This window comes from Anser anser (genome assembly GCF_964211835.1).
Source record: "Anser anser genome assembly, chromosome: 11".
Lineage (NCBI taxonomy): Eukaryota > Metazoa > Chordata > Aves > Anseriformes > Anatidae > Anser > Anser anser.
In genome coordinates, this window is record NC_139732.1 from 18,948,435 (window position 1) to 18,975,132 (window position 26,698).

At 42.3% G+C, this 26,698-nt stretch overlaps 1 protein-coding gene across 13 annotated transcripts in view; it reads right to left on the minus strand.

Annotated features, from left to right (window-relative positions):
• The window catches only part of LOC310905406 (uncharacterized protein), a gene marked incomplete at its 5' end in the record, with an annotated part of 392,143 nt that overhangs the window by 242,469 nt on the left and 122,976 nt on the right, over positions 1-26,698 (minus strand). The gene's annotated exons all lie outside the window — the stretch shown is intronic.

Genomic DNA, 26,698 nt, shown 5'->3' on the forward strand with positions numbered 1-26,698 from the left:
CAGCAAATGATCAGATACCAAAATATTAGCTGACAATAAATGACCATTTATTTTGTATTTTTAGTTAAATTTTCACCTGCCTTCTCAAATTTCTTGATGAAGAAAGCAATGCAAACGTAGTTTTTTTGAAGCATTGTTATTATTTTAAAACTTCTCTTTTTTAATTTACTTTTCACTACTCTTAGCAATCACAAATAACACAGAGAGGAAAAACTCTTTTCCTCAAGAGAAGGCTCACTGGGAAGTCACCTTCAATGCCTAATTCTCACCTAAAAATTACTGCCTAATTTCTACTGAGATTATAACCTACTCATACTCTTCTCAAAACATCCCTTTCCCTCGACAGGTAGCTGTGCCAAGACTAGCCCAAAGAGCACACTGCCCAGCCTCTGCCCCAGCTCAGAGATAACACAACGGTGCAAGAACCTCAGGTTTCACTCATCTTCATTACGAGTTACTCTCATAAATTGTCCAGATTTTTTCATTTAGGCACAATAGTTTTGCAGCAGCTAGCCACCATTTTATAAGCACAGCTGTGTTCAGGGGTTGAGTAGAGACAGCAAATGCTAAGAAACCTCTTCATTCAGTTCAGAAATGCCAGATGGGTGCCCTGAAGACCTCACAAGCAGGACCTTCAGCAGCTGACTGTGCACACAGCTTCAGCATGTCCTGAAAGCCAACGTGACTGGTAGCAATATGTCTGCAAACAACTATACTTCCCTCTTGTCTGTCTTTGGCACACACTTTTTTCCTGCAGGGCTTCGTGTGGGAACCAATTCAGTTTGTCTCAGTAGATTTCAAGTGTCATTTTCAGGAGAGAAAAATAATTTGTGTTGTACATTTTTTCAAGCTTCATAAGCATTACTAGCTCAGTATAACATTAGTCATATCCTTACAGTCCAGCAGTGCTATAATCGCTGCTTTACTATGCAAACACTATCACTCACGCTTACACTTTAACTAACTCTTTTCTCAGTGCACTCAGCCTGTTAGAAATCTTGCTTGACAGCTTTTTGATATCTGCACAGTATATTTCCGAGCCCTCAGCAACAAAACCAAAGCATATAAGATCTCTCATGATGCTGAATCTTATCCAATTGAAGGGTTGAGTTTAGAGTTCAATTATTTATGAACTATTAGTTTCCTGAGCTAATCAAATAATTTCACTTAAATAGTAGACCAGCTTTTTACCCTGGAAGACAGTGCAATTCTTTATAACCCTTCTTGGCAATCCATTTCCATAGGCAGGGATAAATTGCCGTGCACGTGCCATTCAGATTTAAAATTGATAATGGACAATCGGAAGATAAATACCAATATTCCAGATGTGTTTTACCACATAGAAAATAAGCAGTGACAAAAATCTTTAGGCACCAGAAACGTCTGACTATTTCAAAAGCAGTCTAGGGCAAAAAGAGTAATGGGATATTATTCTAAGAAAAGAGTTTCTGCATGAGGAGATATTCTGGCTATTGTAGAAATAATCTGTGGTGCAACATTTAATGTGGTCCCCTGAGAAAATTTACGTATGTAATTACTTGGAGGACAACATAACCAGTCAGGTAAATACAGCATTGCCACGTGCTATTAGAATCACAAACCAAACCCCCAAAATCATGAGATGAAATTAGAAATGTCTGCGGTGTCTCTCTTTGGCCTCGCCTCTCTTGTTCTCCTGATGATAAGATTCTGATACGAATTAGTGAACTACCAAAGAGATAGATGACTCGTCTGGTTTTGTGGCATGTTTCTGCTTTAAGAGGGAATACTTCTTCAAGCGGAAATACTCAATTATACTTTCTTGATTATTTTTTGTATAAACACTGCTCATATTTAAAGCTTCTTTATCCAGACATAAATCTGTTTTCTGAAGTAAAAGCTAAGATTTTTATTTAAAGGATTGAACTTCTACAAACATTAGTATTTTAGCACTTATGACAGAAGTGTGGAAGCTGATAGTACTGCAAAGCCAAAGATATAAGAATCTGGCCTAGTTCTAACAACACACAAAAGAGGTTTTCACATTAATACCATCAATTTTTTATTTATTCTGAACTTTGAGTTTTCTAAGCTTATCTGTCAGTTCACAGAAGTATTACCCCAAGCACGACAATTCACAGTATCACCAATCCCTGGAAAGAATTTTTCTTTTTTCTTAGCAAGATATTTTCCACCCAGTTTATGCTGATAAAAGGAGTATTTTCATAGGGTGATAAGCTCAAATATTTGTCTTGATAAAGTGCTAACCACTTTTTACAGTATGAATAAGGATGGGTAATTACAACCTCACTTTCAAATATAAACAGCTGGCTTTGCACAAAGCTCTACTTCCTTTCTGGAGCATTTTATCATGAATAAAAATACATATTCACAATATCAGGTTAAAAAATCACTAGTGTCATTTGAAAAAGGTCCAGTGACATCGCTAGATTCTGAGGTTTACTGCACATATCATCCCCCAATTTCTTGTCTGTTGACATATCTATCACATCTCTCCAATCTGAGTCTGATCAACTAAAGACCTCATCCCACCTGAGCCTACATACATTGCTGAGGTCAGAAGAAGATGAAGGAGCTTTGTGAGTCGAGCCGTAGTAGATTTGGGAGTAGCAGTCTAAACCACTCCTGTTTCTGGGTCTCTACCTCATCCTTCATGCCAGAGGTTAATGTCAGCCAAATAGGATGTAAGTTATGCTTGAGATGCCACAGCTTATTTCCCGGGGTGTTACTTTAAACATGCGCTGCTCATTCATGGATACCTGAAGAGGGATTTGTTAGACAACTGGAGTGACAGTCTTTTAAACCACCACAGTTAATCTACCAGAACTGTAAAATGCATTTTTGACCCACCTCTGAAGTTGGCCGCATCATTCTAGTTCTTATTGGTAAACTCAGTAAACATAATCCATGAATGTAACTTACCAATGGTATTTTATTTTCATGTAATATATTTAAATTTTAAAGCACTATATTCTTCTTTATTTCCAGGATGTTTTAACTCTAATGTATTGTTTCATGTTACTAAACTTCAACCAAGTCCAAATGCCATTCCACAGAAATACTGTACTCAGCATACTCTGTGCATTTCTTTAGATATATTTAAAGTCAGAATTACTGAGTTGGACTATGAAGTTACTTCATTTAAAAAATTCCTGCTTGAGAAACTGAACATCTAAAAATGAGATGTAAAGTCTAAGTGCAAGGATTTGGGTTACATGCTAGTCTTCTTCATAGTAAGAATCTATATATGTTATGCTATATTCACCAGGGGAATATTGGAAGCTCATTTTCAAATTAAAGTCTGAGTCAGAACAGTCTCTCATTCAAGCAAAAAACAAAAACAACAATGACAAAGAGCCGGGGTAAAATACCTTAATTTTTTTCTGGAGGGAACACATTCTTCCTCCAGCTCATGCCTTTCAAATTTGGCATATCAAACCTTCAGCCTATAGATGACTCATTTCATACAGTCACTGGTTATTTTCATGTATCTGGCATTATACACGGCAGGTGACCGATTCCGCTTGCCTCTGCCTTCCTGCTCCAGCACGTATTGAACACCGCTCCATCTGCAGTCCCCTGTGACAGCTGCCATTTTGGTCGATGCCTGAGGTGGAGGCCTCCAGCGCTAAAAATACACGTTTCCACAGCCAGCCTCTTGAGAGCCGTACGAAACCCATCTTCTCCGAGCATAAAAACCGACGGGACAGTTTGTTAGCAGCCAGCAGGCTTCACACGAAGCACACAGCCCTGTCCTGAGCGTGTGTGGAGGCCAGAGCACCCTGCTGAGGGGCTTTTGTTATCTGGTGGCAGCCATTGCAGCCCGACCGGATGGAGCTCCCCGAGGGCCGGCTCCTTCTCCACTTCCAGTTATTGTGCTCGGGGACACGGATGTAAACAGAGGTCCAGGGGCTGCACCAGCTCAGCTGCCACACATCTATTACATATCACTTGAAATAGTGGCGAGGTTTTATGATTACAGTAGGAGACGTTCACTCTGCAGGGCGATAAATCCTCTGCTCAAAAGCTCAGTGGAGGACATGTGGAGGATGCCGTTTGAGACTGACTGATCCCAGGCTTTTTTGTGTGCTTTTCCTGTTCAAGGTGTCAAATGATCGATCGAAAATGTGGGTATACGCATGCAACAGTGAAGAAGCTATAGGATATTATATGAAGTCTTAGAACACAAAGTAATATGGAAGAACATTTCTCGACTGAAAAGATACATGGAAGTATTTTCCCTGAAGTGCTAGTGACAGACTTGAAACTATACCTGACCCCTATTAACAAGAGACATATGCATTCATAACCACTGATGGCAGCAGCACTAACAGTGTTAGGAACCCGTAAGCAGCGTTTCATATGTGATGACTACTTAAAAGAACAGCCTACAACCAACCACATCTGTACAGACTTACCATTTTACATGCCCAACTTCCACAACAAACTCAACGTGATCTCCAGGGACACCCACGGCCCCCACACGTAAAACCACCGATCTCACCGAATTGTGGGGCCTGTCAGGCAGGACCCGAGCGGCCAGACCCTGCGGGGTTTGGAAGCAGGCGCCGATACCCAAAGAGATGCATCTCTGCCCAAAACCAGAAAAGACAAAAAAAAGAGTTTGGCTCAGACAAGGGTTTAAGCAGGAAAGCACGATCCCAATTTGGGCTGAGAAACTAAAAACTCCTGAGCTGAAGGGGAAGTAGAAAGCATGATGAGAAGCCAAGCGAAGGGTCGGGAAGCCAGGGTGCATGTCCTACAAGCAGCATTTGCAAAAGGGATCAAAGGTGGCCAGAGAAGCCTGGGCAGTCTAGGCAAAAGAGGAATCAGAAGCAAAACAGAGACTTACAGCCTGAGCCAAGGGACACATCCAACTGCCAAGAACAACTGGAGGTATTTTCACATCTGGCTGCTGGGTGGGACAAACCACCAAGAGCCCCACAAGGAGCTGCTGAGCCGGGAAGGGTCCCAGGGCTCTGCAGCCCCAGGAGCCTCCCTGAAGCCCACGGCAGAGCCCAACTGCCCTGCCCCTGGCCAGAGCCGCTGTGGGATCGCACCTAGATGGAGGGCAGGGAGGATTTAGCCATTTTGGGGAACACTGTTCCCAAATTAAACATATCTCCACAGAAGCGTGAAGGAAACAGTGTCAACAACACAAGGCATTTTTCACCGCGAGTTTTCCTGCTGCTTTTTTCATCTGCTGTTATTTTCCTTTTGAATTACACAAGAGCTACTCTTTCTAGTAATTGTTTTATTGCTGACAGTCTGTCAGGGAAGATCTGGTAGTGCCCTGCAAAATTCATCCTTGGCAAAAGTAACAAATATATGCACTGAACCTGTCTCTCTCTCTGATGTTGTTAACATTATCGTTCTTTGGATATGGACCTACTGTCCGTAAGAGGTGATATTGTGTATACTAAAGTTAATAGTAAATAACCTTATATAAAGCTGCAGATGTGCTTATCAGCCAAGAAGATTGACTATTGGCCACATTAGTGACTAAAGAAAACATATCACTGCATATCAACTCTACATTTCCAGTGAAGCCCCTTAAAACTAATGACTTTCAATTACTCAATGCAGCATTGGCAGATGTGACAATTGCTTATTCAAATATTGATTCCAAAGATTGCACGAGTGATGCTCCTTGAATTTATGGAGCATTAAACTATGCCTTTCAAAGAGCAGATGTACCTTTCAGCCACTGAAGTGTTTGTTTGTTTTTTGATCTCGGTCAATAATGGGGTGAATTTCACTGTTCTCAGTACTACTTTGTAGGCATCTCCAACAGAATCTCTCTAGAACCTATAGCTAATGATTTACAACATATTTGTCTACAAAGTGACTGAGCTGTTGGACAAAGTCTGCAGTATTGTGCAACTTTTTTAACAGGCTGATAATTGCTTTTTAATTGTAAAATGTTTGCACATCATTAAAATGGTCTACGAAATCCGCTGATGACAAAAAATATAGTAACCTGTCACATTTCACAGGGCACTCAAATGCGAAGAATTTGTGGGTAGTCTTAACCATATTTGCAGCTTCCAAGAGTTTATATTTCTGTTCTTGCTGTCATTTGCCTATTTTCTTGAAAGTGTAAAAAAAGGTGCTAGTAAAGTGACTGAAGCATTGTATCTTCTGTCATTTTATACAGATCTTTGCATTTTTTAAGCTGTAAGATTTTTTTGCATATTATTGTTGTACTGTATGATATTAAAAATGTATTAATGAAAGGAAAGAACTGTTCTAAGAAAATGACCATATTAAGTAACTCCTGTAGATATTCTAGAGGGACAACTACTTAACCTCACGTGTGCACACATACACATAATAGCAAACACTCACATACGTATTCATATTGTATATAAATGAAAACCCTAATACAATGTATTTTCTCATTTGCTTTACCTACTCAAGGTTTACACAATAACATGGATAGCTGCCTTATTCTTTCATTTTCCAGAAGTTGCTAAACTGCAATTAAACTTAACCTAAATCTCCACACTCCCTGCCAATATACACTGGGGTTTGGATTCGTGTGATTCTAAGCTCGATGTGTAGTCATGAGAATTGACCCACACCTGCGTGTGTCTCATTAAGACTGCCCAGATACGCCATTTCCAGTTTTTCATGTTGACCCTCTATCTTCTTTGCTTAGCTAAAGCGTTCAGTCAGCTCCATCCTGCCAAAAAAATTCTAAGCATACGGCTGATCCTCAGCTCTTCTCCTGACCCTTGGTAATGCTTAAAATAGTGGATGCTAAGAAATGCTTCAAGAGCACCAGGACTAAATTTTCCTTTTCATAACCTCCTTTAGTGCAGGAAATATCCAGTACTTCAAGATGACCATAAGCATCCTTATGAAATAAATCATGTGTTTTTATACATTCATGTGGGGTTTTGCAAATAAATCTTACTATGAAAAATGTGCAACAGCTGCGGGGTGTTCTCTAATTTGTAGGACAAACACTATATCAGCAACTCCTCTACGTCTGGCCCCATGCTCTGCACACCCAAGTCCATACATGCTTGCTTGGTTCTTGCCCAGCTCGTGGGAGACTGAGGAGGTGCTAGGGGCTCAGGCATGCCTTGCAGACACACCGCCACTTGCTGCGCTTTGCAGAGAACGGGGCAGTTCCAGAGAGTACCTGTAGGAGGGTATGTGCCTCTTAACCTGCCAGATTTGTTATTTCCAACTCAGGAAGGAGGAGCTGCCTCTTACTGAAACTGCCTTATGAGAACAAGGCTAGAGGTTCTGGTGCCATCCTTAAATGCAATTACTGCAATTGGGTCTCAGTATCAAATGCAAACTAAGGAGGATACTTAACATGTCAGTCTTGCACCTGATATACACAACGGATCACATACCTGTTCTTGACTGACTGCTGCTCTTCCAAACACCGTGATTTCAGAAGCTGTTCCTGAAGACTTCTCCATAAACGACATTTCAATTTAACACTACATTATCTGTGAACGACAGTTCACAGGCTGAGATCAGCTCTCATTTGTCCTTGCAATGTCTGCAGTCCAGGAACAGCGCTACAGATTATGATAATCACTTTTAAATTAATCAGGTGTAGCCTGCTAGGGCTAGTCCTTAAGGAGCCTTATGGCAAGAGGATGTCTTGCCATGCAAATACAACCAAATACAAGGTGCAGTGCAGGACGTCCCTGCCGGACAAGACCTAAAGGTGTGACCGTGGCTCCGTGAGTTAGACTGCTCACAGCTTTGCATGTCCTCACTGCAGACAAAACCTCATTTCTGCATACTCGTAGGGTGAAAAATGAACCATCTGTAGTAGGTTTTCCTAAATGACATTTTGCAACAGCAAGTATGCCAAAGGCCACATGCAGCTATGTGGGAGTGCACTGCCCTCGCTGCTGCAAAGTATGGGCATACCAGTGCCACTGATGTCGGTGGGGCTGAACCCAAATGTGCCTCCTAAGCATGTGGCTAACGGCTTTACAAGGCTCAAACAAGACCGCTCAGCATCTTTCACTGCTTTGACTCCAGCTGAAGTTCAGATAAAAGGGAAATTCTTCCCCTCACTACAGTCCTCATGTGTTGCCACAGAAGCGTACTTGTGAAATGAAACCCTTCTAGCTGCCTGTGAGCAAGTTCCCGCAGCACAATCAGTGCATACTATACGTGTGCTGTAATATATACAGGATCTCCTACAAACTTCAGAGTGGGAGGCAGTGGGTAGGAGGAAATGCTGTTCTTCCAAGCATGCTGCTAAGACAATTCATTGTGCTGCTTTATTCAGATTAGAACACACCAGCGTCTAAGTGCCTGATGCTTTTTTTCTTGAAAAGTAAAGCAAGTGCTAATGCTATGAGATTTGTCTGCCAGTTCAAACTTTTTTGTGGAGCGCACAGTGCCTTTATCAGAAACAACTCAATGTATGGCTTCACATCACATACGGGCCCAGGAGGGCTACTTTATAGATCTCTAAAGAAAATTGAAGGCTTTGGTGGAGATACTTTTAAGTCTGAGAGCATGAAGAGCTCCTTCCCTCCTAGCAAATGCCTCTTCCACAGATAATCAACTGTTTCCTCTACTCCTATTCAGAAGAGGCTTTTGCTTCAAAAAATACATGGCTGTCAAAAGATACAGCCTACAACTGCCATTACTCCTGCAACGATGCAGTTTTCTGAATTAGCTTTAGACGAGGCAGGTAGTGCATCCACAGTGCATCCCTAGCATTCTGCCTGAAGCAGCGCAGAGCTCGATGTCAGCTAATTAATACTGGTGCCAAGTGTCTCCACAGCTAGATTGCTGTTGGTATGTGAGCAACTAGTTTAATGTTAGTTTGGGTATTTGCCATTACACTGCAGTACAGATATATCCACAGTGTGATTTAAACATAGCGGGACTAAGCTATAACACTCAGCAGAATTTTCAAGTAGAAGCAAACTTTCACTAGCCCAAGTTTACATTTGTGTTTTTTGCCACAGTTTGGCTATGTCCTTTATTGCTACTTCCCATTTAAAATCCTTTGGAGGGGAGAGAAAGTTACCTTTGTGATAAAGATTTCCAGTTTGTGGCGGGCGGGAGGAAATACATGTCATGGACAAGTACTGCATTATTATTTTACTTACGACTTACATGATTCTAGTCTAGTTTCCTTCTTTTGTGTTGCAACATACTTAGATGTATTTCTGGTTAAAAGAGCAATATGAAGTCAAGGCGTTTGGGGCCTTATAGTAGGAGTGCTGTAACTCCCTGCACACCATTTACCATTACAGACCAGAACTCCATAACTCTTTCTGTAAGGCTTGATATTTACCATCAGAAAAATCCAGCTATATTATAGACCTATACTGAAAAAAATATAAAATATTGGTCCTCTAGGCAATGGCAGATGCTATTTTCTCCTTATTTTTTTCTTATGCTAATAGTAAGTTAAATGAAGATCGCGTCACTGAGCTGCAGGACTAAATCTTCTAGCAAAAGCCTGTGTGATAAAGCCAAGTATTTCTCCTGGTAAATACCAAGCCAGGTACTGATCTGAAAGAAAATCGTCTGTATGATTATACAGCACTGGATATTGTATTCTTAGCACTTCAACACAGTAGAAAATCCCAGACAAAGGAAATCATCAGCAAAAAAATCAGTTCCTGGTTCTCATTTACAAGAAAGCACCTTTAAACTTATGATACTGTAAAAGAATATTGAGCTGGGCATAAACATAATATAATATGCTATTCCTCCAAGGCCCCATCACTGCCAGCGTGGTATAAAGGTGACTGGACAGTCAAATCTACTTCACTATAATATTATGTTATATTCCATTTCAAAATAATGTTTAAACATAACACAACTGAATTGCCCTGAACTTCTGATTTGCAGCCCATTGTCCTTGTACTCCAAAGGCAACAACAAAATGCTGTCAGCATCACGCTCCTAGATGCAATATAATCAGGTTATGCAAGTGAAGAAGTCAATGACAGTCTGCCCCTCAACCTGTACTCGCTCAGGAGTCGACTTGTGTTGCCTACACGTATGAATAGGGATCACTCTCACGAGTCATTACTGCTCAGTCTGGGGAATGCAAACTATACTGTTGGAGCTCATCTGTATCTACTGGCTGCATGGTTTTAGTTGAATGATAAAAATAAATTTCTTTTTGAGCTATTATAACCACAATCCACATTTAGAAATACATTTTCAGCTGGTGTGTATGCTTGCAGTTACAGGGATCCTCTCTGCCCAGTCCCCAGCCCATTATGCTGTAATTTCAGCTCTTGGCGAATCCTCCAGGCACTGCTCTGTTAGCGGCGTCTGGAGTACCTCGTACAGAGTGCCAGGAAGAAAATGAAAAGCTTGAGAAAGCATGCATCTTTCTAATAAATGATTCCTTTTCACAGTAGGTTCCACAAAGGCTTGTTTATCTTTATAGTTTGTCATCACAGAACTATACATCTCCTAGCTTCTGTGTCAATTTGCCCAATGCTCTACATTTCATGAATGAATCCAGTATTTCTACGCAGGCCATGATCCCATTTATGGTTTTTAAAAGGATTAAGCATTTTTCTGTAAACAGTTTTTAACACGCCGGGCTGTGTTAGAGTAAATCAAATCAACAGGACCAAGTATTTTTGCCATATTAGCATTCAGAGTTTCATCAAGATATAATTCAAAAATGCTACTAGCATTTATGAATCAAAATTCAACTATTTACATAAATCTTAAAAGTTCTTTGGCTGGGAGTGTGTCAACATTTTAGTTTTCCAGCTAGCACTCCTTCTCAGTCTTGCTTTCTTCCTGATGATCACACAGCCAGATCTTTTCTTAAAAAGAGATGATCCGCAGAGTTTCTTCAACTTTGCCAGAAAGAGCTTGAGCATCGCCTCCAAATACTCACTAAGAACTGAAGAATCGTGTGACTGACAAAACTAATGGGAAGTGCTCCATCCTAAAGGGATATGAGAATTTATATCACCCCATGAACTATCCCGTCTCTCCCCTTCGCCAGCAGTTTTTGCCTCTGTACCCACATCAGCAGAAGCAAACTGGGACTTTCATCGCAACTACCAAAATTAGAAACACGTTATAGGGGTCTTAACCAAAGCTGGTGGGAGGTTAGTTACAGCCCTTTTACTAGCATAGTTTGAGAGCTTCTCAGGAGCATTTTTTGGCTGGCAGAATTACTTCATCTCATTCACAACTGTGGGGCACTTAAATCACAACCCGACAACCAGAACCACTGAATCTTCAGCAGCAGCAAACAAATCTGTCTCTCCTTTGTGTTTCAGTGAGAGGACAGCCAACGGTGACAGCATGACAATGGCTAATTTGTCCCATTCCTTTCAGTGGCCATTTCCCCTAACCCCTGGGCTGGTGTGTTGATTCAGCCGTGACTCGAAGCAAAAGAGCCTACCGCACAGGAGCACCACCTCCTCTCCTCCGAGCTCCACCACACAACTGTACTTTACTATCCGGGGAGGTTTTCAATCACGTTCACTCAGATTTCTTAGTACTTCAGATGTTAGGGCAATGTTAAGTAATATTAATTCTGTTTATGCAACCTCTAATGCAATTAAGTTTCACAGCACATCATGTGTTATTTGATCCTGTAATTTTGCAGCCTCTCCAGACTAAATCTGACCTTAACTGGTTTAACGCAACCGGCTCTGAACCCAACCAAAATATTGACTTTGAGGTTGAATATGTGGTTGAGGGATCTCTTTTTCTTTTTTTCCCCTAACTGAAGCGAGAACTAAACCAGTGATATTCAGTTATAAGGTCACCCTAAACAGCAGAACCAAGACGGAGATTTTCTTCATTCGTTCCTATATATCAGATGGAGACCATTTTTTTTCAGAAAAATTCCTGAAATGTTTTGGCTTTGGCAGTATATCTAATTTGTCCTCAGATGAGCCTGCACGCATAACTGAAAGTATAGCAGCAATAGTGCTACAGAGGCTAATATTATACTTGCCTTCAAGATGGTCTGCAATAACAGAAGTGAGAGTGTAAGTTTAGCACAGAGAATTACACAGACCGAATTACATACATGAGCTCTAACACAGGACGGGAATCTTCACTAACATTGTGGGATTTGCTACTACAAACAGCAGTATTTCTGAAGTAATCTATCCAAACCCACATATTTCTGGATGTTAAAGGAACAAGTAACGAGTGTCATGGTCTTTCTCCTCTCTTCTTTTTCTATCCGGACAACAGTGTGCAAGCATTGCAAAAGTCCCACCAACTCTGATAACATCAACACATCACCTATGAGTCATGTATTCAATGTGATGTTCATTAAAGTTAAATCCAATTTATTAAAAGGGACTCTAAATAAAAGAATGCGCAGTTGCCTTCAGCCAGGCCTGAATCACACTACAATTTCTGAATTACTTTATTAACCACAGTTACTAAATCAATAATATCTGGATCAAAACCATCTCTCCTTTAGCCTTGTAATTACAGAACAAGATTCTGCTTTGTGCTATTATTGTGAAACAACTGATTCCACAAACTTCGAGGGAATGGTATTTTCAAGACCCCCATCTGTTCCATTTTCCTCGACATGTTCTCCTGTCAGCTAAATTGTCAACCTTTCACTCGTTACTTGGGCACCTACTGGAAATTTTGGCTCATCAATCCAAGAGCACAACCAAGGCAGGCATTTCCTACCGTAACTTAAATGACCACAGTGCATCAGTAGTGCAACAACGCAAGGAAGGTTTCGTTACAGGAATAAGGCAGATGAAAAAGTAAAATACCTTTTCTGACTCGTAATCAAATGTATTCATTCATTTTTACAACAAATAAAAAACTCTGAAAGGAAAAAAAAAAAGAAACTAAAAATGATGACTGCACAAGTTGATGATGCCCTGGGATATTTTAACTTGCTTGCCAAGATATGCTGGGTTTTGTGAAGCTATTGTGTTTATTCTTGTTGTTCAATAAAAAATAATTAGTTGCTATGGTAACTGCCACATCATGTCATGCTTATGTTGTTTCTGGGATAAAGAGCACCTTCTTCAAGAAAAAGTCATCGCTTTGTGGTGAAATGCTTTTGCTTTTTGTCATATCTGTGAGAGACAGTTTCACTCTGGTTTAAACTTCCTGCATGGAGATGACACCATATAGTCAGACACTTCTTTTCCTTTTCTCCATAATCCTTTAAGCCGTTTGCATCTTCATTAAGGAATTAACCAATGGTTATGATGACAGAGGACACAAAATATCTTCAGTATCTTTTTGGATACTCAAGAAGCAGATTTGTAATGCAAACAAAGTAGTAAAACAATCGGCTCAGTACACATCTTAATAACACATTTCATAAAGTGCTGTATTGATCGAATTTGTATTAAGTGATACAAAAAGGGAAGTAGATTTTGAAGAAAGTGGTTCCAGCCTATGCACAGACTGAGGGCTGTTCTAGAGCAGACAAAGCCCTGCTAGCAGTGCAGGTCAAAGTAAGGCCTGGGGGGTCCGACTAAGGCTGCTCCAGTGACACTGTGGAAGGTGGTATTTCCATGTGTCCTTCAGCTCTCCTTTCACCGTGTCAGTGCAGGCTGTTATCTTTCAAGCTCACTGGGACCTTCCAAGTCTTCCCTGAGGGTTAGTGGCTTGAAGCAAACCAGCTCTTAGCTCACGGTTCCCAGCAGCCGCTACATTCCTTATCGCTCTCTTCCCGTTAAGTCCGTAGCATTCATTCATAGGTAGCAGAGCCAAAAAAGTCATTTTCCATTCCCAGCAGCCTATCTATTTATGCAACTGCCCCACCACCCACTTTTCCAGTACGTACAGCTACCTAAGCAGATTCTATGCAAGGTGAGGTTTTGACTTTACTTATCACAACATCTCTTTGTAAAAACTTCCTATGAAATAATTAACAAATATGTTCTTTCAAAGAGACATTATCGTCTAATCTAATTTTGCATTCTGTTTTCAGCAAACAGGCTAATAGTTGTTTGTTATTTTACCATTCCAAGCCAAGATTTCACAACAAGGGAGCCCAAGCATGGTTTCTGCATGCAAGCTTGCGATAGTCAGCAACGCAGACGTGCACAGCCAAACGGAGGCGCTGGACGCCGCTACGTCCAAGTCATTCTGGTCATCTTTCAAGATGCCCATACAACGTGAACTCATACAATATGGGCTTTGCAAACTTTCTTTTTGTAGTTTGGCTAGTTAAGGCTCAAAAATATTTTTTTCTATATAAATAAAATCTGGTATTCATTTAGCAACCTCTCAGGTTTTTCAGCGTTGCATAAAGGAGATACAGAGCAGACAGGCCGATACGGATGAGGACAGGGAAGAGAAAATTGGGGAAAAAATCTTACTATAGCAGAAGACTATCAATATTCTTAACAGACCTGTGATGAGTTAATGTGCCTTTAACATCAACAGTAATTTGAAAAGCATACTCAAGGTGCAGTGAAACACACCTTACCTAGGTGCAAGAACCTAAGGAAGAACATCTTCATTCCACCACTGTGCTTCCACCAGTTTCTAGAAGTGACAAGTACAGAGCCAATAAGTACAACAAATACCAAAGCCCCAGCACCTGCGAGAGGTGAACATAAGCCACAAGCTTATTTGTATGCACACAAAAATCTACATTGAAATAATGCTATTTCTGTTCCATTTCAGACATTCCAAATGTCACATTTACAGCTGCACATGCAATCTTAATTTGTCTCCCTTGTGCATCCAGCCTGTGCATTGTGGCAGGCAGGCTGTCAGAGACAAAATGTGACCGTGTAGTCCAGGATCATAATACCTCCATGCACAGAAATGAATACTGCTTGCATAATTACCATAATGCTGAAATTTCTCTGTCTTCTGAGTAGATTTTTGCCATCTTCTAGGTACAGGATTTTTAAAGTCTCAGATTAAAGAAAACATTTGTGTCCTGCACACCTTTTAACATGCTGTCTCTGCTGTGAATGAATACCAGCAGGAGGACTGATTCCTCACTACCCAAAACAGGTTCTCAGCACTGGAGAATGGGGCAAAATATACATAAGCTCACAACAGGGGAAGGCTGTTACCTCCAAAAGATCTTGCTGCATTTTTAGCGCTACGTGCTGGGTTCATACAGTGCTCCAAAAGTGGGGTTGTGAACCAGCAAAAACAGATCTTGGGTAAAACAAGGGTGGGATGCTCAATGGTGAGGATGATCCCACCTTGCTCTGCCCAAACCACGCAGGCATCCTCAGGACAATGCTCTCTCAGTGTCTGCTCCTGTGCTGCTGGCAGCGTGTGCTGGGATCCGCAGAGTTCAGTGATTTTAGCAAATGACTGAATTTCCCTGAGGATCTCCTGAGAGAGAAGGGCAATAGTGATTTTTTAACATCTCACGGCTCGGTTAAACCTAAAAGGAATGCCATTGGACATAGTAAAGGCCAGTTTGTAACCTTGGAGGCTTGGCTTTCTGGTTTGTCCTTGGGTTGTTTTTCCTTGCTAAGTATATAAAGATTGCTGTAAGCACTGTGGATGCTAATGCTTCTCTCAGAAATGTTCTGACTTCTTACACTGGATGATATTAGGCAAACTGAGTGCAAGAGGTTGGTTCCACTTCTTTTCAATTACAGCAAATTTTTATATTAATACACCGAGTATGACCTGCATACTTCTGCCGTCTTTTTCATGTAGCAAAAGGCTTGACTGAAAATCTAACGAAGAAAGAAAACAACATCTAAAAAGAAAAATAACAGTTGTCATTAATGTAATTTGGGGGGTGGGATTTTCACAAAGGTCCCTATATTACTTTTAAAATATATTGATATAATTTTATGTTTTTGTTTTTGTTTTTTTTTTTGCTGAGATTGTTACTCAAGTATCATTGATACTTAAGAATCTTAATTAATATTTTGATCCTGCTTATGAGAAAATTTGGAAATTACTATTAAACAGGAATAACTCCCAAAACAACAACAAAAAATAAAGCTATTTTAAACACCCTGGAATTAAAATAATCTGGAAACTATAAGAATATTTCCATGTGTCTGCATTTTTTTCAACAATCAGACTAGAAGGCTTTTTTAATAGCCCTACACCGATTTAAAAAAAAATAAAAATAAAAATTTAGGACTCCTCTTTTAACATACGAATTCAACTTACAGCATGATTTTTTAATCCATACTTTTGACCCACTTGCCATTAATTACATTTCAACCATAAAGCTAAGCAAACAAAGGCTGTATTTTCCTTTCCATACTGCACACTGGCTGCAGTACATGGCGCTGCTCTGGGGTTTGCAGGCCTTGCAGGATGCCACTCCCTTTTCCCTAACCAGAAAACATGAGTCAGACTGTTTAGCAAGAGGCAAGAGTTTGCTGGAGAAGCATTTTATTGTAGCCAGTAGTACAGTGGCGGGCAGGCGGGGGCACAGTTTGAGTCTGATTTTTATTTATAGATGCATGTACAGGGTATGACTAATGGTCAACATAAATCTGAGATGGAGTCCAAAGTAAAAGTGAAACCTTATTGTTCCAAGGGAGGAAAAAAAAAAAAAAAAAGAGCCTGAAAGAGCAGAATTTGGAGCCTGGCCCACAGCTTGGTCTTGGAGGCAGAAGCCAGTGGCTGCCTCTGCGCTGCCCTCCACAGCAGCAGAAGGACACACATGCCCCTTGGCAAGCTCTGGTTATGTCTACATTTTAGAGGCTTATATCCTCTTTGAAACTTACCCTTAACCTAATTAAAATCTTTCTGTGTTTGCCTGCTTGTGCTGTCCCTGCATGAAGACAGGCACACGTACACCGTTTCCTCTGGAAGGCAGAAGTGTAGGTGCACCTACAGCACTAAACCAAGGCACATGAAGGAAGATTAAAAGTCTTTATCAATGGGGGAATCAGAAAACAATTAGGATCCTATGTGATATAAAACATCAATAATAACACTGGCGAGGAGACAGTTATGCACTACAATAGTTGTGCAGAGCAATTCCAGGGCAGCAGCAAGCTGCCCTGTGCTGCAGCCCAGGGGCATTGCAGGTTCTGCCGGCAACTGGGAGCACTTTCGGCTTCCCCAGGTTTCTTCCCATCAGGTAGGACTCACCTGCAAGAAGAGCTACGCTGCAGTGCTGCTAGCACAGCCCACTCACACAGCGCTGGTCTAAGAGCAGCCCAGGCAGACCCTGTACCTCCTTGCTCGAAGACAGCTCGGTTCCCTGCCACCAGCAGCCTGGTGGTGTTCACATACCCTGTGCCTCTCAGTCTTTATTTGCCCTATTTTTACCCCGCCGCATTCAGACAAAACTTACCTCTTTCTAGATTTATTGTTGGGAAATGACAGTTTTGACAGTTTTTTATGGCCTCTCACCCGGGCATCGCACCAGACACAGGAGAGCAAAGAAGGTGGTGTCGCAAAACTGCTCCTTTCACTGCTGCCTGGGACACAAATCATTTTCTCCTCCCACTTTCATTTTCCAAATTACATTCACCTAGTTTTTGTGCTGTCTTATGAAACCGCATATGAATAAATGTTCCCTAAGAGGAGAATATTTCTCTGGGAGCCCCATGTTAGCTGTTAGCCACAGCACAATGTTTGGAGATAATTTAGTGGTGGGCACAAACAATGAAACCATCAAAAATTAAAATAATTTTATCCCAAAGCTGTATCCATAGAACGACGCTTACTTCTCAAAAACTGCAATCAGACTACCAGTTCAGTGTACTAAAGCAAACGCAATAGCAAAAGCCTTACTTACAAAGTTATGATGAAAAAGATTAATACAAACCTGAAATCAGTAATCTGAAAGCCTACTTCATCATTACTGTGTCTGAAGAACATTGGCTAGGTATTGTTTCATTGATCATTCTGCATTTGAAAATATCACACTTTCCATTACACACATACCAAAGAAAGGTCTTTCCATTTTAGCTTGGCAGTGACCCGGTTACCACTGTGTAAATTATCTTAGCACTATCTCAAAACCACGAGACTCCAACAGGTCCTTTTCTTCGCTAATGATTACAAAAAGCAAGACACAGATTTTCAAAGACACTGAAACTTTATATGGCTCGAACTCCTAAATGCTGAAGTGAAGCCTGAATTAAGTACCTGATTCTGCCTGGTTGTCTTGAATATCTGCAAATAAATTCTACGTCTGAAACACTTTTGGACGTTGTCTATTTTAACTTCACAACCTATACGTTATTTATGACGTATGGACTACGTTACACTTAACGTATGAGCACTCTATTAGGATTTAATTTCTGATTATCCACATTAGATATGTCCTTATTAAGAAGATACAGATGGGAGAAGATTTAATAATTATTCTTTTCATATAAATTCTCTGAAAGAAGTCAGGCAAATATTTCCTTATAAAAATTAATAGAGGTCTGCTAAACTGCTCAATGGCTGAAACTAATTTCTTTTAATCACCAAGCAAATTAAATATTAAGAAGCTACATTTCCCATTTATTTCATAAATTTCTGTGCAAGTAGGAATGAAGATTTCCCACACAGTCAAAATCTAAAGAGACAATGAATTAAAAAGGCAGATTTTCAGACTTAGCTGAACCCTGTGGTCTCCACTGGAGAGAGAAGTTTTCTTTTCACTCAGCTGCTTTCACATTCCGTGCTGTTACAGAGCAACACTGCACGTGAGAGCTAGGCTTGGCCACCAACACTCCTATTGAATAGTATTTTTTCCTGTGCACAGACCCCTCCAAACTTATAGACCTGCTGTGGACTGGAATAAAGGACAACTCAGGCTGCCCAAATATTTCCTCAGCTGCCCCCACTGCCTTTACTTTAGAAGATCCATTCTTCTTTCCACACTTTAATTTTCTTTCAACCTTCTCCTGTTCAAGCACACAACATTTTATTGGCTAAGCAACTTTCCTAGGATTAGAAATCTGTGCATTTAAAGTAAGACTCTTATGCCAATTAGTGTACATAGGAAACATATTTTGTACATAGGAAACATTTTTGCTTAAATGAATATATCTACCTAAATGTCATTTTATACTTCAGCGGGGGGGGTTATATTCTGACAAGGAACAGTGCATGCATGTGTAGCCAGTGGGAGAGAACAGGCAAGCAAATGCTACAAAATGTTCACAGACATCTTTATGAACAACATACTTCTTATTTCTCAACAACCTGAACAAATTCTGGCACTTCTGTTCTTTCTGGAAAGCACTTGGGCCCCAAGTGGACCACTCACATCGTCTTGAGGAAGGCCTGAAGAGCACAGCCCCTGGTGAGCCCCCGACGATTCAGGGAATAAAACATCTGAGCACAACAGCCCGATTCAACCCTGCTCCGTGGACAACGCTCATTCTCCAAGTGCAAGAAATTTGACGTTGTGTTGTCAGGTGAGAGCCTGCTGCTCCTGGCATCACACGATGCTTGTGCTAGGTGAGGCTCTCCTCAGACACTTCGGTGAAATTCATGGTGGAGAACCTTTTTAATAGAGATTTCAGGAAGGATATTGACAGTGCTGGGGCATAAAGTTCTCTCTTTTTTTCCCCCCGTGATATCTCAGTATTACCTCCTAAACTACCCTGGTTGTGAACATGCTTCTGGCTACAAGCTGTGCTTCTTCTGGGCTTTGTGAGCGCCTACAGTGGGCTCGATAATTGTACTCTGCCAGGCTGAAAATACTGCTCGCCACTGCTGTGCTCCCCGCTCCTGGAGATGAGAATTCGGAGATTAACAGCCTCGTGGGTCCAAGGGCAAAGAGGGGTCAGCCTGGGAACCACCTTCCCTCTCTTGAAATCAATTCCAAATAACGAGGCAAGGAATAAAATCCTCCTAGCACGGTGAGGGGCTGGGGAAGCTGCATCTGTGCGTGGCACGGCTGTGGTTAGACATGCTCGGGGTGCTGCGTGGGGTGCCCAGACAACGGGCTGAACGGGTTAGAAAGCCCTTAACTCCCTGGAAGAATGACATTATTTTTCCCGTACGTCTCTTTGCCAGTCAGGCTTAATGCTGAGCCACACCTTTAGTCCCGGTACAGAAGAGGAAACGGTGATCCGCCTGACCCCAGCCCCGCTGAAGTGCCCCCGGCTGAGCCGCGGCCCTCGGTAGGCCTCTCCCCTTCCCGCAGCAGGCTGACACAGGCCTTGCCCACCACCACCACCTGCCCTCCGCTGTTTGGTACTTCAGAAGCAGCAGGCCTTACTCTGCTCCTGCGGCAGGGCCCCAAGACACCACTGACATCTCTTAAAGCCCATCTCACAGCCGCAGCGCTTGGGCGGGAGGACATTTCCCTGGGCCCTCTAATCTGATCTCGCTTACGGCGTGGTTTCACAGGCTGGCAGGGGCAAGCACGCTGTGCCTATGCGATGTGAAAGAGGTGTGGTGGTGTAAAACGAGCAGTGCCATCTTTGGTTAGTGACGTTGTTTTTCACAGATGTTACATCCTAGATAAAAAGAAATTTGTGCCTATTTCTTCTTGATGGCAAAGCGTTTGCAAAGCTTGCCTCTCCAGCTTGCTCTGCACACCCAGCTCCTGTCTCCCTGCTTTGTTTGGGCTGTTCTAATTTACATACTATTTCCTCTTGCTGTGGAGATTTCAAGGTTACGCTGGGGTCAAGCTGTATCTTTGGCAAATCAGGATGTAAACAAGTCTGGGTAACACACGTGCTGCTGCTCTGCACACCCTCTTTTCTGTTTTTGTTTTGTTGGCTTTTCTTAAGATTTATATTAGCATCAAAAATGATCTGGAATCCTTTTAAAGATCCAATTTCATACTTGCCAGCATCCAGCAAATTGGCTACATAGCAGGGAAATGCCAAGTGCTCCAAAATAACCATAGTAAAGGAGGCTATGATAAGAAGCCCAGCACACCAAAAATTCATTGGAAGAGCAATATCCTGTCAAGTAGGATTTGCTCATGTAGCAAAAAGAGCTTGACTCTTATGTTCAAACAGAAGCATCTCCATAAAGCACCTTCACTGAAAAAGAAAAAAAAGGAAAAAGGTTTGATTAGGGATGGAATAGGCTTAGAATAATTCAGGCTGGTGAATCCTTGCCAGCTCCACTCCTCCACACATTCCTGCCTGCATTCTGATCTCATGCGCCGGGTGAGAGCGCGAGCTGCACTGGAACAGTTCTCACCCATCTGCATCCTCTTCTTACTTCTCAAACTGAAGGAGGATGTATATTTATAACTCCGTTGGGGTACCGTGTGGATTCACGGTGCAAAGGCAGAGCGTGGCATTTGTATGCTGGCCAGCACTAAGTCACGGGGTAGCTTGCACAGACGACGCACATGTGTAATATTTGTTCGCCGTGTTTCATGAAGCTTCACTTAAAATGGATACAAGAACTGCCCTAATGCTTTGCTATTTCCAAATTAAGACCAAAGCTTATGTTCAAACACCGATTTCTCCTCCCACCGGTATTGAGCAACTCTGGACCTGTCAAGCAAGGTCCCCCTAAGGATCTGTCCCGAAACCAGGTCGATTCGGTGTTCTTGTTAATGACTCAGCTCATAGAAAGGACAGTGCAGAAGCTGTGGGTGCTAGGGAAGACTGCAAGTGTTTTAAAAGATTCTTTCAGAATTCAGAACAGCCTTGATGAATTGAAGAAACATCCTTAGATCAAGCAAAAAATTCAATAAAGGCAAGTGTGAAGTACCGAGTAAAGGAAGGAGAAATCAAATGAACAAATACAAACTAAGAAATAACTGGTTAAATAACACTACTGCAAAATGAGTGCTGGGAGTTTTGGAGGACACAGGTGGAATATGACTCAACACTATGATACACTGCAAGAAAAAAAGTAAAGCTCATTCAACGATGTATTAATAAGAGTGATGCATGCCAGACATAGGAAGTAATCATTCCCTTTCATTAAGCATCAGTGAAACTCCTCTTAGGGTGCGGTTTAGAACACCGTATTTTACCAAAAATGTAGACAAATTTGAGAGGAAAACATCCTTCCATAAGGAAAGGCTGAATTTCTTCTCTATTTGTTTGGTCTAGAAAGGGGAAGACTCTGGGGAATATAATAGGAGCTTCCAACACAGTAAACAAGAATATGTGATGGATAACAGAAGAACTGATTTAATTCAGAGAACGCAATATATAGGCTGTATATCAGGAAAAGTTTTCTAAGAATAGTTACGAGCCGCAGAAGGATACCTGCAGGATATCTCTGTGTCTACCTCATTATGCTTACCTCTCAGCAAGGCTGATCATCCCCAGCTGGCTATACTGTGCCTGGTGGATAGGCTGCCCAAAGTCAAAGCGGGCTGTTCAGAGCGAGCTGTGTTCTCCCTGCCCTGCACCACGTCTCCCAGCACTGCGCTGCAGTCAGATGGCACCGGGTTCCTTGCAGGACTGCACTGCTCTGATTCAGGGCTCGAGCACAAGCTGTGTAGCTGGGCCGGGATTGCTTGCCCACACCAGAACGGCAGAGGCAAGCACTGCTCGGTACAGGTTACTGCCAAGGACACAAAACCACAAAGGGAAGCTAAGCAGCACATTAGCTCGGTGTGTGAGCTAAAAACATAGGGCCTGTTTCCAAATCCGGGGAAATCCTCGTGCACGAATCCTTGTGCGGAGCCAAGCCGTCACCAGGCAGGTCACCAGCAGCAGCCTCTCTCCTTAGGAACGTGCATCTCCCAACTCCTTCTTGGCCTGGAATTTCACTGGCAACCCTTGTGCACAGAGAATCCAGACCATCCCAGGTTATTACTACTGAAAAGAAGGGAGGACAGTAATTCTTTAGCTACTTATGGCAGTAAAATATGTCTGCTTCTCCGGGCAGCATTCAGCACTCCACTGTTCCTGTGCTCAGACTCTGCCCACAAACTCCCCCTGCTTTAACCAGCATGGAAACGTCATGGGACAGGTTCTTCCAAGTTCTCTCACAGTCAGTACATGGTGTCCTTGCAGGAATACCCCAGGTGCATCAGCCTTTCTGGGGTAAGGCACCATGGGTGAGCTGAGGATCATGCCCAAAACAGAAGGCTCCGTAGCAGAGGTGCGACCGGGAGCTCATCAATCACTCCCTTCCAGGTTACTACCATGGACATGGTTTCAGGGCTCTTCTTCGGGATGCGACAGCCCTTGTCAGAAGCCCAACTGACCTCAGTAGCTCCAGAGGAAGGAAAAATAAAACCCTCTTTGTCTCTGAGCTGGAATCTGACCCACTGTGTACATATGGGAAAAAATAATTGCAATAGACAAAGCCATGGGCAATTGGGTAGATGATGTGCCTGCGAACTATGAACATCTGTTGTGTGGTAAATATGCAACCATCAGCTTTTCTCCATAGTCTATAAACAAATTCAAATAAAAGAACAGGGCAATAGCTTTTATTTATATGTAACTGTCTATCACAGAAGTCCAGGAATTAACATGCCATCGTACAACGGTAACTGTTGACAGAGAAGCTCATTTGCAGACCACTGTTAACTATAGGGTGCATTTCCCCAGAGCAATCTGGATAATATAGGATTTTATGGGATCAGCTCTCCTCTGTCCCTCTCTCTCTGAATCCCTTTGCCACCTCCCCACTCTCTAACACTCCCTCTCTGGCAGACCATTGGATTTATCGCCTGCATCGCCAGCATCCACCTTGATGCACGGGTGCTGCTAGGTCACGCCACCCACTTGCTAGAGTTTCAGAGAAGCTTCCTCTCACTTTGCAGGAGCTCCCTAGAAATATGCACAGCTTCATACTTCTCATTCAACCTCTTCATGCCCATACTCTGCTGTGGTACCTACAAAAAAAACCACAACGGTTTGGTTGCTTTGTGCGTGGAGCAGTATTGGTTCCTGGTTTCCTTGTAGCCCCTCCCAGGCCTTTTTCTCCTCTTCCAGAATCGAGGATTGCAGGTGCTGCAGTAATAAAAATAAATAAAGGCTTCGCCATTAATTCACCTTCTCTTTCTATAGAGGAAATTGTGATTGGCAGGAAGAATTTGGGTCAGACGTGCATTTTGTGCAACCCTATTGAAACCAACAAAGCATTAGGAGATGGAAATGGCAGCGCTAGAAAGGACCCGGAAAAACAGTCACCAAAACTCCAAACCAGCCCGTTACAAACACTGCAAATTGCCATCACTGAAGCAATACTTTAATGCTGTTAAAACAAGGTAAACACACTTCATTTAATCCAGCTTAGTGGCACACTGTCAACCACAGAGCGATTTTATTACCATTAAATTGTTGCTTTTCATGAATAGGTTCTTGGCCACTGGCTGAAGTAAAGCACCAGCAGAGGATCAGAAGCCTGCAGGGAGCTGAGCTGATAAGAGAATGGGTTAAAGAGAAACTATTCTTATTTGTGTGACAATCATCTTGTGAGAATATTTTCCGTCTGTGCTATTTTTGGTTCTCAGAGAGCTTGTTCTTACGAGAATATGGAAGGAGAATTTGAATAGAGGCATAGTAAGAGCACTTTGCATGTGTGCCCGCACACCCCCTCCTTCCCCCCACACCTCCATCGGGGAGCTCCACTGCTCAGCAAGGTCAAATTATATCAATAAGGCACCGCAGGAAAATCTTTTACATTCCCAGATTGGTTAGAGAAATTAAAACTCATCTCCTGGGATTTTCAAATCAAGGAATGTTGTTTATTTTAAGGATCACTGTAGCATTATATTTATGACTCATTAATCACCTTGGCCTGCAAATCTATGTCAAATGAGGAAACTATTAAACTTAGAGGATTTGCACACTATGGCCAGGTTCTCTCTGCCTTTAACAGCGTGGTCTAATGGAAAGAAAAGCCTTCCTTTTCTGCACAGAGAATTGGAAATTATGGACAAGTCTCTGCAATTATGGACTGAGTTACTTAACCTTTCTGACACTGATTCCGTCCCACAGGTCTCTTTTGGGCAGGAGCAACTCTCAGTGTATGCTTGTGGTGGAAAAAGATTTACTGGAGCAGCTGAAGGAATTAATACCTTTTGGTGCAGCGTGCATGGTCCTAGTGTGGCTTTAGCTGTGCCTGCACACGGCTGCATTTGGCCCCAGCTTTTATAGTGCCCACAGTACAGGGGGCACAGGTAGGATGTATGCAGCATCCCAAAAGCTTCCCAGTCCCTTGACGATGGATCCTCCTGATGCTGGGCTCTGAGCAGGAGCAAGGTCCCCACTGCATAGATATGCCTTACAAAGAGAAGACCCTAGGTGTGCTCAGCGCCCGCAGCCATGGGCAGCGTCAGGCAGCTCAGCTCTGCTTTCTAACAGGACACGTTAGCGGGCTGGTAGTCACACAGATTCACGGGGCAGCACCTCACCTGAGCGAGCAGGATGGGAGCCCGCATTTCATTCAGGACTCTGAAGAGGCACTTGACTAACTCAGTTTTGTTTTCCATTGATACAAGTTTTAAAAATTACCTGCCAAGGGAACTGGAGGATACACTTGAAAGTCTGTTCATGTAAACAGCTGCAAAGGTCTATTTGTTCTACTCCAGCTGGAAGTGATATTCCTGCTGAAAAATGTAATGCACTTTTTTTTATCTCCATGGTATTGAAAATACCAGGCATTGATTGTGCTTTCAGCAGAAGTAAACCCACCACAATCAGGTCACACCTCTGATGTTGGGAAAGAACAGAGCTATAAGCTTTGCTTATTGAGAAGCCATTAACGCATCGCATCTCTCCAGTCCACATCCATAAAACACAGGCTGGAACACTGCTGTTACAGGATTATAAACCGCATGCTGCTGGACAAGGACTTTATAGTTACACTACTTTAAAAGACTTTATATTTACAGACTTTTCTAAAGAAATTTAAAAATGTATCCTGAATTTGTCAACAAGCTTTCACATAACAGCAACGTTAACATTAAACACACAATACTGATTAAACATCATCGTGAAGTTACTGCTTCAGGTTTTCAAATCTCTTTCCCGATGGTAAGGAATCGATCCGTGTGCTAGTCAGTGAGGGTCTGACTATTTGCACAGCACAGGAAACTAAAGCAGGAGGATTAAGAATCTCACCTAAGGTTTTTCGCAGGCTACATCTGCACGCTGCAGAGCAGTGTAGTGATCCTGGCAGTCAGATCATGCAGAACAGGGACCAGGTGGATTTGGCTGGATTAGACTGAAACTCTTTTTCAGCTGTGGGTTTCCACAGGCGTCACGGCAGGGAAGGGAGACGTGCACTCCCAGATCTTGTCTCAGTGTGGAGAGCCTGGATGTGGTCCTGGCTCTTCAGGCTCAGACACTGCCAAATGGGGAAGGATGAAAGCTGGGACTAGAATTCATTGTTCCTAGCACGGTTCCTAGCACTACCTGTAGTTAATAAGAGATCCTTAAATAACAGACACTTAAAATGAAATTAATGTAAATTAAATAGAAACATAAGCAATGACAAAGATGAAAGAAATGGCAGGTGTAGGGAATGAACCTATTTTGCTGTGATTCTCTCTGAACTGTAAAACTACCTAAAATTTCACAAATTCACAAGAAGTTAAGACTGTTAATTAAAAAGTTTTTAAGGTTTTGAGTGCGACAATAATAGCAGTTCTCACCACCTATGAGTTCTCCATTGGCTTTCATGGTTCAGGTGTAGGAAGATTTGGACCATATGTGCGTGAGGCAGCGAGGCTGAGCACTGCCCCAAGGCAGGAGATTCATGCAGACCCAAACCCTTGAATCCCAGCCTCCCAAAACCAAGCAGCACACCACCGAACACAGCCTGTGAAGCTTCCAGCCCTGCATGTCCTGCACGGCTTACGGGATGGCAAATTCAGGTAGCCAAGAAACACTTAGCAATAGGCAATGGCTGCAGAGAAATGGTAATGGAG